This window comes from Nilaparvata lugens, chromosome 13 (assembly GCF_014356525.2).
Source record: "Nilaparvata lugens isolate BPH chromosome 13, ASM1435652v1, whole genome shotgun sequence".
NCBI lineage: Eukaryota > Metazoa > Arthropoda > Insecta > Hemiptera > Delphacidae > Nilaparvata > Nilaparvata lugens.
In genome coordinates, this window is record NC_052516.1 from 25,840,992 (window position 1) to 25,853,866 (window position 12,875).

The window sequence follows — 12,875 nt, forward strand, 5'->3', positions numbered from 1 at the left end:
GGAGACTTGATTGTTTTGTTTACTATTGAGATCCGGTTTTGCAGGTTTGAATAATATCAAGTTTTAAATTTTATGATAGATAAACAATAATTGTTAACTATTCAATTATGCAGTGAACTTGATTTACAGCTCTCACTTGAATTTTAATGGGAAGAAAACATAGGTTGTAGTATTTGAAGTACAGTATGTAGATGGACAGATTAGGTAACATACTAAGGTCATTAATTTAGAAATAGACTACTGATATTTAAATGCGATGTAGAATTGAATACTACTTCCTAGATAAGATACTACTAGGATAGATTCTCGAGGAATCTTGTTGCTGTAACTATTCTAGGTCATAGATTCTTGGTGTACTTGTAAGACTTTTTGATAATCTTAAGAAATAAACTGTGCAATTTTATTATCTTGTAGAAAATTTAATGAATTCTCTATTAGTTTTCTTATTGATATGAATTTCTGTGGTCTAAAAATAAACATCAATAAATCTACTTTTAAATCACAACTAAACTAAACCAACCCAAAATAGTAATATTATATCGATTTTAAATATTTATTTATTTTATACATTGATACATGCAATATCATTCTAAACTATGAATTTATTAAATAATATATTTATTTATATTTTTTACAGAGATGCACTGATTGGGAGAGAAAAACTAAGGATACTCCTGTACTATTTCTTTCCCAAATTTAGATAACACTTTAAAATTCCAAAATAGGGTTATATGGTTCCACTTTACTAAAATTTAGTCCATTTTCACTCAAAAACTAAGATTTTAAATCTTGACGGTTAAAAACAAAATAAAAAAACAAAAATATCACACTCAAATTACCATTAATTGGAAAATTTTTGAGTTATTTTACAAAATTTAGAGCCAGAAAAACACAACTCACTATTCAGCACAGCTGATTCTGTTTTATAAAAAACAAAATAATTATTAATAAGGGAACAACAGGCTTATAGCCCAAAACTGTTCCTTTCCCAAATTTAGATAGAAATATTGTCCAAAAAATAGGCTATGCTTACACTTAATTTCAGAAAAAAAGTTGAGATATCCCAATATTACCTATACATCATATAATAAATCATGTTGATATTACCTATAAAATTGTTAAAGTTGATAAAAGATGATAATCATAATAGAATGATTTAACGTCAACACAACTAACCTCGTTAATAAACTGCCTCAGCTCTCAAGCCTGAAACAAAGGATAATAACAAACGTTAGTGAAAGTGTAGCACAACATTGTTTTGAACAGGTTTCTGCTCCAATCAATGACGATATATTTATTTCTGAACTCTAAAAATTCGTCTTAAATGTAACACAAGAATAGAATGTTATCAGTCCAGTTTTATAGAGCACCATAGGGAACAGGTTATCTTAATTGGCTTGTTTTTGCTGCCGAAATGGGAAGTTTGTGTCGAATTTAGATGATGATGGTGTTAGAAATTAGACCTACAGCTAAAGGCATTAGAAGTGCCATTTTTAAATGTTATTAATAAATATGAGGTGAGAGGTGAAAAAGGAATGAATGCTATTTATGTTGTAGGAATGCTATAGTTTGTGTAAATAAGTTGAGACTTGGCCCTCCATCCGACGAAATTACAAGGTTGCCAATACGTGGAAAATTGCAACTTTCTCAAATTTCCAATTCAACGTCAGAATTGGATGTAGAATATCATCCCCGATATCCTACTAGTGCTAGAAAAGTTTCAGGGTTGAAGAATTAAAAGGAAATTTAACTTTTATGATAAAATTGTAAACATCACGAAAATTTGTTTTTCTTCTGAATATCACTTCTCTCAGAATCATGGGGCGTCGTAATGCATAATAATTTCATATCAAATTAACGGGGAGAATGTGTCCTTTCTATTGCTGTCTGGTTAATTTTTATCCGACTTAAAGTTATTTTTTAATTAATGATTATGTTCGTCAATGTCGAAACGTTTCGAGCAGAAAACATGACATTTTCGACATGCTAGAAACTTTTTTGTTTCAAAGATAAGTGGGTGGTGAAAGCGAGAAAGTTTCTCAGAAATAATTGAAATTATTTTTCCAATATTGTCAAACGTACTTACAAACGGCTTTACAATCAAACAGACAAAAAAAACTGAGGTAGGTACTTGATATATGTTCACCAACTCACAACCTCTCAGTTAATTGCTTTCCAGTAGTTTGGAACCCACCTAATTTCACAACTAAAACTTAATAAATTTTTGCTAGGTAACTTTTTTAAAATCTACTAAAAAGTTCACCACCTAAGAATCTGAAATACAATAACTTGTAAATTACTAGTTCCTATGATTGAGGAATCCAAAAAATACAGAAAAACTGTTGAAATTAATAGAATAGAGAACATATAATATTTCTATGATTATTCTATGGTAATATTTAGTGTAAGTGAATAATATGTGCATGTATTTATCTCTCTCATTATCATCCTTATATAGTTTGTTTCATTGCGGATGATGCTCACAACAGCTTTTTGCCTAAGCGTGGGTAATGAAGAGTGCATTGGTGAATAGATGGAATGATCAAACTTCCATGTAATAGGCGGGATTCGATCCCAAGAACCAGGCGGTGCTATTTGAGTTGGAATTCTTATTCATTTACCATCGCAGAGTTAAATAAAATTGGGGCTGTAAGAATTGCATGCCATACTCGGAGATAAAATCAAACAAAATATTTGAATTCAGTTTTATAGGCTGATACTAGAAACTCCAACAGAAATACAAATATAATTTCGATTGCGATGTCAGAAGAAGGAAAGGAAGACCATAACAAAATCGCGGCACGTGAAAACACAATAGGGCGGTGTACGGTATCAGAAAATATACCGTACGATTTCATTGACAGGTCTAGACGCCCCAACTATGAAATGGGAAGAACTGTGAAATGAAAACTACTGCTCCAGAAAATATTATTTAGGTTATTGGTAGTGATGCTGGAGACGAAGAAGACGAAGAAAGAGAGGAAGAAAAAGAACAAGGAGAAGAAGAAGAAGAATAAGAAGAATAAGAAAAAGAAAAAGAAGAGGAGATGAAGAGGAGGAGGAGGAGGAGGAGGAGGAGTAGGAGGAGGAGGAGTAGGAGTGGAAATACGAGGAGAAGGTGAGTAGGAGAAAATAAGGGAAACGGGAGAAAGACCAGGAATAAGTGGTGAAAAAATAATTGAGAAGAAAAGGCAAAGATGGGGAGGTAGGAAAAAAGTATGAGGACCATAAGATGATGGAGAAAAAGAAGTAGAAGAATATCGAGAACAAGAGTAGGATAGAGTACAAATAGTCAAAATGGGTTGAGGAGAGAATGTGATGGAAATATGGCTACAGAAGGAGAAAGAGAAAGGGATGCGGAAGAGGATGTGTAGAACGATAAGGGGTATGAGAAGAAAGTATGGAATAAAGAGAGGACATGGGAGAGATATGACTGTGGAAGGAGCATCATAAGGAGAGTGAGAGAAGGAGGAGGAAAAGAGGAAAAAAGGAAGAAAAGGAAGATAAAAAGGAGGAGAAGGACAAAGCGGAGGAAGAGGAAGAGGAGGAGGAGATGAAAAGCAGGAGGAAAAGAAGTTGGATGAGGAAAATTAAAAACAGAAAAGAAGGTCAGATAAACTAAGCTAAGAAGTGAAAAAATAAGTAGTTCACGAAGTTAAGGTAGAATAGGAGTGGAAGAAAAGAATGGAATATGGATACTATTTGTGCAACCTGAATATTCAACGATTAGTTCTGGAACAGAACAAAAACGAGCTACAAACACAGCAATAAGAGGAAGAAACGCATTAAGGAAAATATGAAAATTACCGAAATTAAGTTATTTCCAAATATATATATGATTGATTTTGTAATGTCTGGTTTCTCGATTTCGTACTGTGCCATACTTAAATTTACAATCTTGCAAAATACTATTAACAATGTAATGGTAGCCTACATTAACTAGACCAATAAATAAGGTGCTTCATACTCCAGTTTCTGAATGAATTTATGTTGTATAGTTTTGCAATTCCATTGTCTACTCAATCAATGAATCAATGTATTTAACTAAATATCTTCAAATTTGATCAGTTTTATATGGGACATTTGATAATATGCACTTTTACAGCAAAACAGCAAGAGATACAACAAAATGTAATGTATATTCTAGTATATTCTAAATTTCCATTTCAAAATAATTACATTGATTGACATGGTTCAATTATGAGGGAAATTTTCGCGTTCCTCGGATACACACACAACACTGACACAAACCTTACATGTTAAAATTGTTTTTAAAAGTATTATTCCATGAAATTTACAGGTATCCCAATCGAATCATACACAGAGAGTCTTGAAAATGTTGTTGCTGATACTTTTTATAACTCTTTCCACCTCCAAGCAGAGAGTATAGAATGTATCCTTACTCCCTAATTCTATCCTCACTGCCTCCAAGTGGACTTGAGTGATATAACCACAACTTCAAAACAAAACAAAAAAATTCACGATATCCTAAACCTCTTCTTTCTCTCCAAGTTCGGTTGAATAACCTCAAGTTATTCACTTTGTATTATTTGAACATTCTTTTTGAATTTTGGGCATTCTTTTTTTTATTCATGAATTCTTCAAGTTTTGATGACAGTGCTAAGCCATTTCGATCCGAAACAGGTTATTAGAATTCAGATTTTTATCTGTCAAACAAGTTTCGATAATGTCTGCAAGTTGGGCACCCAACGCCATGATAACCATGTCAAGATCGTTAGGTTCCAATAATTATATTCAAATAAGATGGAATAAATATTCAAAGTCAACTTTTTGTTGAAAAATGTTTAGCTTGAAACCTTCATACAACAACCCCCATAGCAATCTATGGTATTATTCTGAGAATACTTCGGAAGGTTATTAAAAGGAAATAGAGGAAAACAGTTCTATTTATCGATTCATGACAGCTTATATAAAAAAAGATAATATATTCAAATTCAATTCTTAGTAGAGAAAATTAACTTTAAAAAGCTTGATTCAACAACTCAATGAAAGTATTCAATATTAGTCTGAATTCATTGATCCACAATATTGCTATACCAATAATCGAAACGTTAGGAACTGTGTGAGAAGCATATGAAAATATGAGAATAAGGAAAATATAAGAATAAGGAAACTATTTTAAACTATAGTAAAATAGTTTAATTTACTGTAATGCAGGCAGGCATCAGATTCCTTCTTATTTAAATTCGATTGATATTCAATTGAGGGATTAGTAGAAAAAATTGAAATATCACAAAGGAAAACATTTCAGGAGCCTCATTTCGAATCCTACTATATTTTACTTGGTCATAAAACTATTCAATGCTATATGACTTTGGACATAACTTGTTTTGAACGCTTTGAAATGGCTACAAGAACAATTATTCCAACCAAATGTTGGTTCGTCAATTTAGTTCATCACTTAGTTGAACTTTTTTTTGCTTATAATTTTCAATTTCTTATTTTATTATTATTAAGTTTTTAAGTTACTAGATTTTTTATTGTATCTAGTGTCAATAAAGTATAGTTATTTCTCTTATCGATTGTCAGAAGACTCCTCTCCATGCACACGGACTTGTCGTCCAAGCATGGAGTTATTCATTTACTTTTAACTTGTTTTTGAGTGGCCGTAGTCGAGTGGATCAGATGCTGGCTTTATGATTCAGAGTCCCGGGTTCAAATCCCGGCCCGGGCAAGATATTTATCTCGGGCCACTCCCGTGTTTCGGATGGACACGTTAAGCCGTCGGTCCCGGCTGCCTAAAAAGCAGTCGTTAGGTCATGTCAGAGGCCCTGAAATTGATCAGTTGCGACCTGAAAACTCTGACACCAGACCTGAGCCAGCCAGGTCACTCGATATTAATATTATTATTACTTGTTTTTCATATTAATATTACAAACTAATGTATCGCCTTTACTTTGTTTTTACATACTATGTAATGTATAAAGTTTTTGAATAAAATGAATTGAATTGAAAATGGCGCGAAATTCATGTTTTGTATGTACATTATTTTTGTATTTGTGACATCCCTCATTTTCACCGCTTACCCCACAATCAGGACTTCCATGCTAATAGCGTCATAACAATCTCTCAATGACTGTGTATCCCCATGTTAATTTCAAAGTGATTAATAGTAGATAATACTCTATGAAAATACTCCAATCAAAATTCAGAGACGAAACAGTTTTGGGCTAGACCTGTTGGTCCTATTCTGATCATGTATATGGTTTTCATATTTTAATATTAATAGATAAATGGATGATGAATTATTCCTGACTACTAAAATTATTGGGTATCAGAACAATTTTCTCTCAAATCAATCATTCTCCTGTCTCAAAAACCAACCTTGTCTACTAAACCCCAACAGTTCTACTTGAATATACCTTCCCAACCTTTCAACATACATCCTGGCCATTCAACTCTTTTGAAATGTCTACGAAAATTTCTATTTCAAAAGTGACGGCCTTGGAATTTTCCAGGTCTCCGAAGTCCAAATCCAACCGGTTCTATCACTCCAGCTTCAGCACTGAACAGACCGTGCTTTGCAGTCTGCCGAGTGGTTATCATTGATTCCACTGATAAATATGGAAAACGAATATATGAGCTACTCATATCTCTACTGGTAAATTAATCATTTTGCCAATTATTTGAATAATTCATGTGGCCTTCTTCCACTAATCAAGCTATTGATTACTAATATCCTACATTTAGAGTGTAATTTACAGTATCAATGACTTTTTCTTCTATATCTTAATTTCCACCTCTTCCACCTCTATCTCTTAATATTACACTCCACACAAACATCAGGAATATGTTTGAAACCTATAGTGAGGTCCACGTTATAATGGCAGTGGAGAAAAATAGGAGAAAAACGTTGCCGATCCTCTTTCTTTTCAATGCCTTCTATAGACGGTAGCTGATAGATATTATTGATGTAATATTAACGGTTCATTTCACGTTTAAAAATAGTAAATTATATTCTATTGAGCAAGAAATTTTAAATTTTCAATAATTGCATAATATATTCTCATAATTGAAATGAAATATTTTGTTAATTAATTCTACATTTGTTGAAAGACGATCTGACAACAGAGCAAAGCGAGGAAGAGATAGCGCTATCCGCTTTGTTGAATAATAGACAAGGATAGGAATATCATTGCTAACACTGCCATTATACCGTGAACCTCACTATAGTCAAGTCAAATCAAATCAAATCAATCTATTCCCCAGAATTTTACATACAAAATGAGGATATTTACAAATAGGATGTATAAAGGTAACCCCCTACAAAACTGTGTGTCTGTGTATAGGAGGACGTCAAATCTTTAATGGAAAAATGAGTTTCCATGTGTTTTAGACCTATAAATAAGTTTTCAACAATAAGTTCATCAAGTAATGAGTTATTGAGCTGTGATAAATTTTTTGAGTACCTATTTTATGAAAAAGATGGATAAATTGAAGAGTCAACCTGGCTCCGTCTCGGGGGAATTTGGCAAAAGTCTAGCACACAGTAAAAGTTGTTAAATTCCATTTGTATGTACTTTTGTTTGAAATTTACATAGAAATAGTGCAATCTCTTCATAATTGTATAGATTTCTGAACTGCATTGTACAGATTAATTTGGGAGATTGACAACTTCTTGAATTGCTTAAATTGTATGACCATTGTGTAGATAACAATCTTATACTTGGATTGTTGATATCGTTTACATCGTGATTTATTCATTTACACACACTAATCAAGACATTGATTCTAATAGAATCGAAAGAATTATCCCACTGTTTCACTCCTTAATTTTAGTTATTCCAAGCAAAAAGCTATTTCAATATTTTTCCATTTCACTTCATTTATTAATTTATAAAACACAACCAAATCAATAAAATGGGAGAGAATCAACAGGATTACTCCACTATAATTATATTATTTTACCCCACTATTTCCCTCCAAAATTATAGTTATTTCAAGCAATAATCTATTCTATTATTTTTCCATTCCAATATATTATCATTCATTTCACAGCAGTCGTTTTTAAAAGCAATCGTTAGGTCATGTCAGAGGCCCTGAAATTGATCAGTTGCGACCTGAAAACTCTGACACCAGACTTGAGCCAGCCAGGTCACTCGATATTATTATTATTCATTTTGCACACAAGATACAATTGTATTGAATAGGTGTTTGATTGGATTAGTTTCTGGATGCCAAAACAAGTTATGACAGTGACAATATATCCAACTCTCATGAAGCAGGTTTCTGAAATGATAAATCGCAGAGACCTAGTGTCATGACCATCACTATTATGCAATTATGCAACACACAGGTTTTAGATGCAATAGACGGCATCTTGCTAGACTCCAGCTTTTCTGGGTCATTGGTGGCTGATCGCCCGTGGCGAATCTTTCTGAAGGGTCACGTGACCCGTCAGAGCTCTATTCTCCAAGTTCTAGGGTGCAACATAAGATATGCGTGTTCACATGTGAACAAAATGGATAAAATCTTCGTTTCACGGAGTGAGGACTTTTTAGTCCCGGGCTGACAAATAATTTTTGTACAGAAGCGCTCATCGAATTTCCATCTAGCTGTTTACCCTGGTGTCAATATTGACGGAGTAGCAGTAGCAATATTTGCAGTAGCAGAAGTCTTCGGGGTGATTTACAGCATTTAATTGAGATTTTTGTTTAATAATATTTACGTTTTAGTCTTCTACACACGGAATTGCAAACGAAAATGAGCGGTAGAATTCATCACTGAAAAACATTGTTAACATGGGCTATTATTTTAACATACAAACATATTCCTAGTTACATAGTCCTAGACTACAATATGAATCAAATTTCGAGGAAGTACAGTTTTAGGCTGTGCCTGTCAGAGAGTTCCTCAGATCTCTTAGATTTCAAATTGTCTAGCATATAAAATTATATGAACATAAACAGAAATACAAAACTCAGTACCCTTTTTGAATTATTTGATCACAACATTTTTCGGACATCCATGCCATTTTCAAGTGATTTGAAATGAATAAATACTGCTGGAAGATTCTTATTTATGATTAAAAATAAGATCAAATAAATGTTGTGATAAATAATTCAAAAAGGGTACTGAGTTTTGTATTTCTATTTATATTACAAGTAGCCCTATACAGAAAAGTATGTTTTAAATGTAAAAGGAAAGGTTAGGGTTTGGCTTTTGTTGTTTCTTCCCCAATCATTCTGATGAATTATGCATAATTATTATTAAACGAAAATCCCAATTAAGTATGCTTATAATTATGTATAATTGAATCAACTTGAAGTAATTGGAGATTTTTACTATAATAAAGGTAGACATAGTTAAGTGAATGAAAAAGAGGAGCATGTAGAAGATAAGAAACAACAGAGAAATGTAAATTCGAAAAATATCTGATAAATAAGGGCATACAAAAAGAGATGCCTCAATGATAAAGCAGGAAATGCAAATACAATACAAAGACAACCATGAGGCATAAAACAGAGGAGAGGACATGAAAGATAGAAAGAGAAAGAGAGTGTGAGACAGCGAAGATTACATGGAAGATAGAAAGACAAAGAGTGTGTGTGTGAGAGAGAGAGAGAGAGAGAGAGAGAGAGAGAGCATGAGAGAGAAAGACTGAATGCACCAATAACCTACTAAAACAGTTTTCGACAGTAGTTGATTTTGATGATGCTCTCTCCCCCACCTCTCCCACTCCACAATACAAAGACGGGACATGCCTTTCACTTTCCACAGTACTGTATACTATCACTATATTGCATACAATATATACAGCGGCATTGCTATGTTATAGAAGGGGCAATAGCATCCATTTACCATTTACTATATACACAGGAGACAAGGTGCATAGGCTGTGCCGTAATATCTGATCATTATACACTATTCACAACGGTAACGGTTCGACAAAATAGTCTACTGTTGAACGTGAAGAGGTCTTATATTTTTAGGAGAATGCAGGGAAGATGCAATAGTATTTAGCAGAGTTCTGATTGGGAAAAATGCGATGCCATGCAGTGATTGTTTCAAGTTTTCGACATATTAAAATACTGTACTATATTGAAACTGAGACAGTACCATACCACCAATTTCATGCCGTTCTTACAAGCTGCACTGCTCCGTTATAAAGATGCGTTGCAGTTGGTAATAAACTGTCAAATCAAATCGATTTTTTTCAAGTGTCGAGAAGTTTTAAAAGGAGAATAAGATCCTCCCAAGAGCCTATCCAACAGTTATGAGTTCCAAAACACATTTTTTTTATGACAGTTGCAATAAATAAAGGCCACTTGTGCCGTTCTATTGCATGCAAATTGCCTAAGAATATACTCATAAATTAAGAAAATACATTATATAGGAGAGGTTAGAATACATGTGGTACAAGTGACATTTTTTATTTTTTGAGTTAGCTACAGTTATTGATAGCTGAAAGTGGTGGAAATTTAGTAAAGTTTAGTTTTTTTCTAGAAATAATTGTGTTCCATGATCCATGAAGCAACTTTTCAAAATCAATTAAAACTTTTTACAAGTATTTATAAAATAGAATTATAGTACCCTATAAAATAAATAAAATAATGAAACAAGAATACAAATTGTAACGTAACTACCAGTTTCGATGATCACACCATCGTCAGGTTATAAAATAAATTTCCATTGAAAAGACAGATTTGAATAATAATTAGAACCAGGTTTAGTGTATTTATTATGTTGGCAGGAATGGTTTGGTACTTTGTTCACGGTGACTGGTTTTTTGCAATTTTGGAAATTTTTGGAAATTTATCTTTATAACCTGACGATGGTGTTGTCATTGAATCTAGTAGTTACGTTACAATTTGTATTCTTGTTTCATTATTTTATTAATTTTAAAGGGTACTATAATTCTATTTTATAAATACAAGGAAGTAGCCTTGAAGCCATACATTTTTCTAAGAATTTTATTCTAACGTTAGTTTACTATCAATTTTTGTTTTGGATATAAATTGGTAATTGTCTAATTGTTGTGTTCAGGGTGTTTACCAGTTGCTTCCGTTGTAAAATTGTGAATAAATATGAAATAATATTTTCAAACACCCAGTGATCACCCAAGAATAGTAAGTATATGGATAGGATATGCATAGATAGATAGGATAGTATATTTGCTATATACTATCCTTGACCACCAACAGTTTAATAAAGAAGTTTATTTTAGTAGAGATTTTTCATTTTAACGAAGTTTTTACAAAGAAACATTGGAACCTCTATGACATTTTTTTCACACCACATTATCTTTTGTAATTTCATTCCAACCTAATTACTTGCCTATCTACTCTATAATCAAGTCAATTTTGAAGAATTTTTTTTTTTTAAACATTGCAAAAAACCGGTCACCGTGAACAAGTACCAAACCATTCCTGCCAACATAATAAATACACTAAACCTGGTTCTAATTATTCAGATCTGGATCAGCAAGCCTGACTCGCCCTACTGCCATAGAATCGCCGTTTTTCTGCTTAGTGCGTAAACGATAATCACTGAAATTATTATTAAAATCTTCTTTTTATCGAGCAGCAAAAGAGCCGCGACAAGGACAACTACTGGACATGTTACGGGCTCTGTGATTGGCTGATACAAATCACGAGGCCGAACACTTGTATGATGACCGATTTTGTTGGGTAATATTGGGGTCACAGATACAGAATGGTTCAAAATGTATGGATGATAGGTATGAAAATAAAAGTTTGTATAAGGAAAAATTACGGATATTTCAACCTTACCGTTGAAATTAGCTGATTATTGAGCTGAAGTGGATGATAGAGTTGATAAAATTATCACAATCACCATCATTTATTAAACACTATCAATAATATAAAAAGAATCTGCATTTATATTAACTAATTTGATGAAAAAATGTGTCAGAATTATATTCAATATCAACATTCCAATTTGTATTCTCAAAAGCATCAGAAACTCAACAAAATTTGCCAAATAAATATATGTGTTTGTCAAGTTTCGTTCAATCTAATAGAATCTAAACAGAAAATAAACATTTTGTTAATAACTTCAGTGTAAACGCAGCTTGAGCCTATCAGCATTATTATTATTTTATTGATTCAATGATACAAAATTATTATGTAAAATAATTTGAGGAGGATCAACAGGCACAGCCCAAAACTGTTCCTCCCCCCCCCCATTTTGGTTCATTACAATTGTCCAGAAAATAGGTTATGTTTTCTTGACTTTATAAAATTAAGTCCAACTTTCTCACCAAACACTTGAAACAATCAATTTTGAATTTAGAAAGATTAATTCATTCCAAAATTTCAACTCTGATTTCTATAATAATCAGAACGAAGTTTTGATCATTATAGTACATTAAACAGAATTCCCCCAATTGAACAGCTATATCGATTGCATGAAGTTGAAATTGATATTCCAACTCTAATTCCGATAATAATAAAAAACGAAGAGTTGGTTATATTGAAGAAAATTCCCCGATTGAACACTCATATCAATTGCATCAAGTTGGAAAAATCCCTGCGAAATTCCCAATGTTACAATTTGATCTCATCAAGTCTGGGAGATTTTGATCTACGGGAAGTCCGGATCTGATTACATGTGAGGAAGAGAATTGAGATGAGAATAGTTTGAAATGAAACAGAAGAGGACAAGAATGGAGAGAAGGAGGAGGAATAGGAGGAGGAGGAGGAGTAGGATGAGAAGGGGGCGGAGAGGAAGATGAAGGAGGAGACGTAGGAGGACAAGGAGGAAAAAACTTGGCTGACGACAAAAGAGAACAAAAGCCAACTAGTATGTAAATCAAGTTTGTAATGAATTCCACGCAGACCTCATACTGGCAAATCCTAATTGTGAATCCCAATTCTGTAACGAGAATAATA

General features: G+C 32.9%; 1 protein-coding gene across 9 annotated transcripts in view; it reads right to left on the reverse strand.

Annotated features, from left to right (window-relative positions):
• The window catches only part of LOC111045617 (elongation of very long chain fatty acids protein AAEL008004), a 158,395-nt gene that overhangs the window by 74,953 nt on the left and 70,567 nt on the right, over positions 1-12,875 (reverse strand). For 8 of the 9 annotated variants that reach the window (XM_039440148.1, XM_039440150.1, XM_039440158.1 and 5 more), the window contains one exon: positions 1,177-1,206. The gene's annotated coding sequence lies outside the window, so the exon portion shown is untranslated. Of the gene's footprint in view, positions 1-1,176; positions 1,209-12,875 lie in introns of all 9 variants that reach the window. The other variant, XM_039440151.1, reaches the window with a different exon arrangement.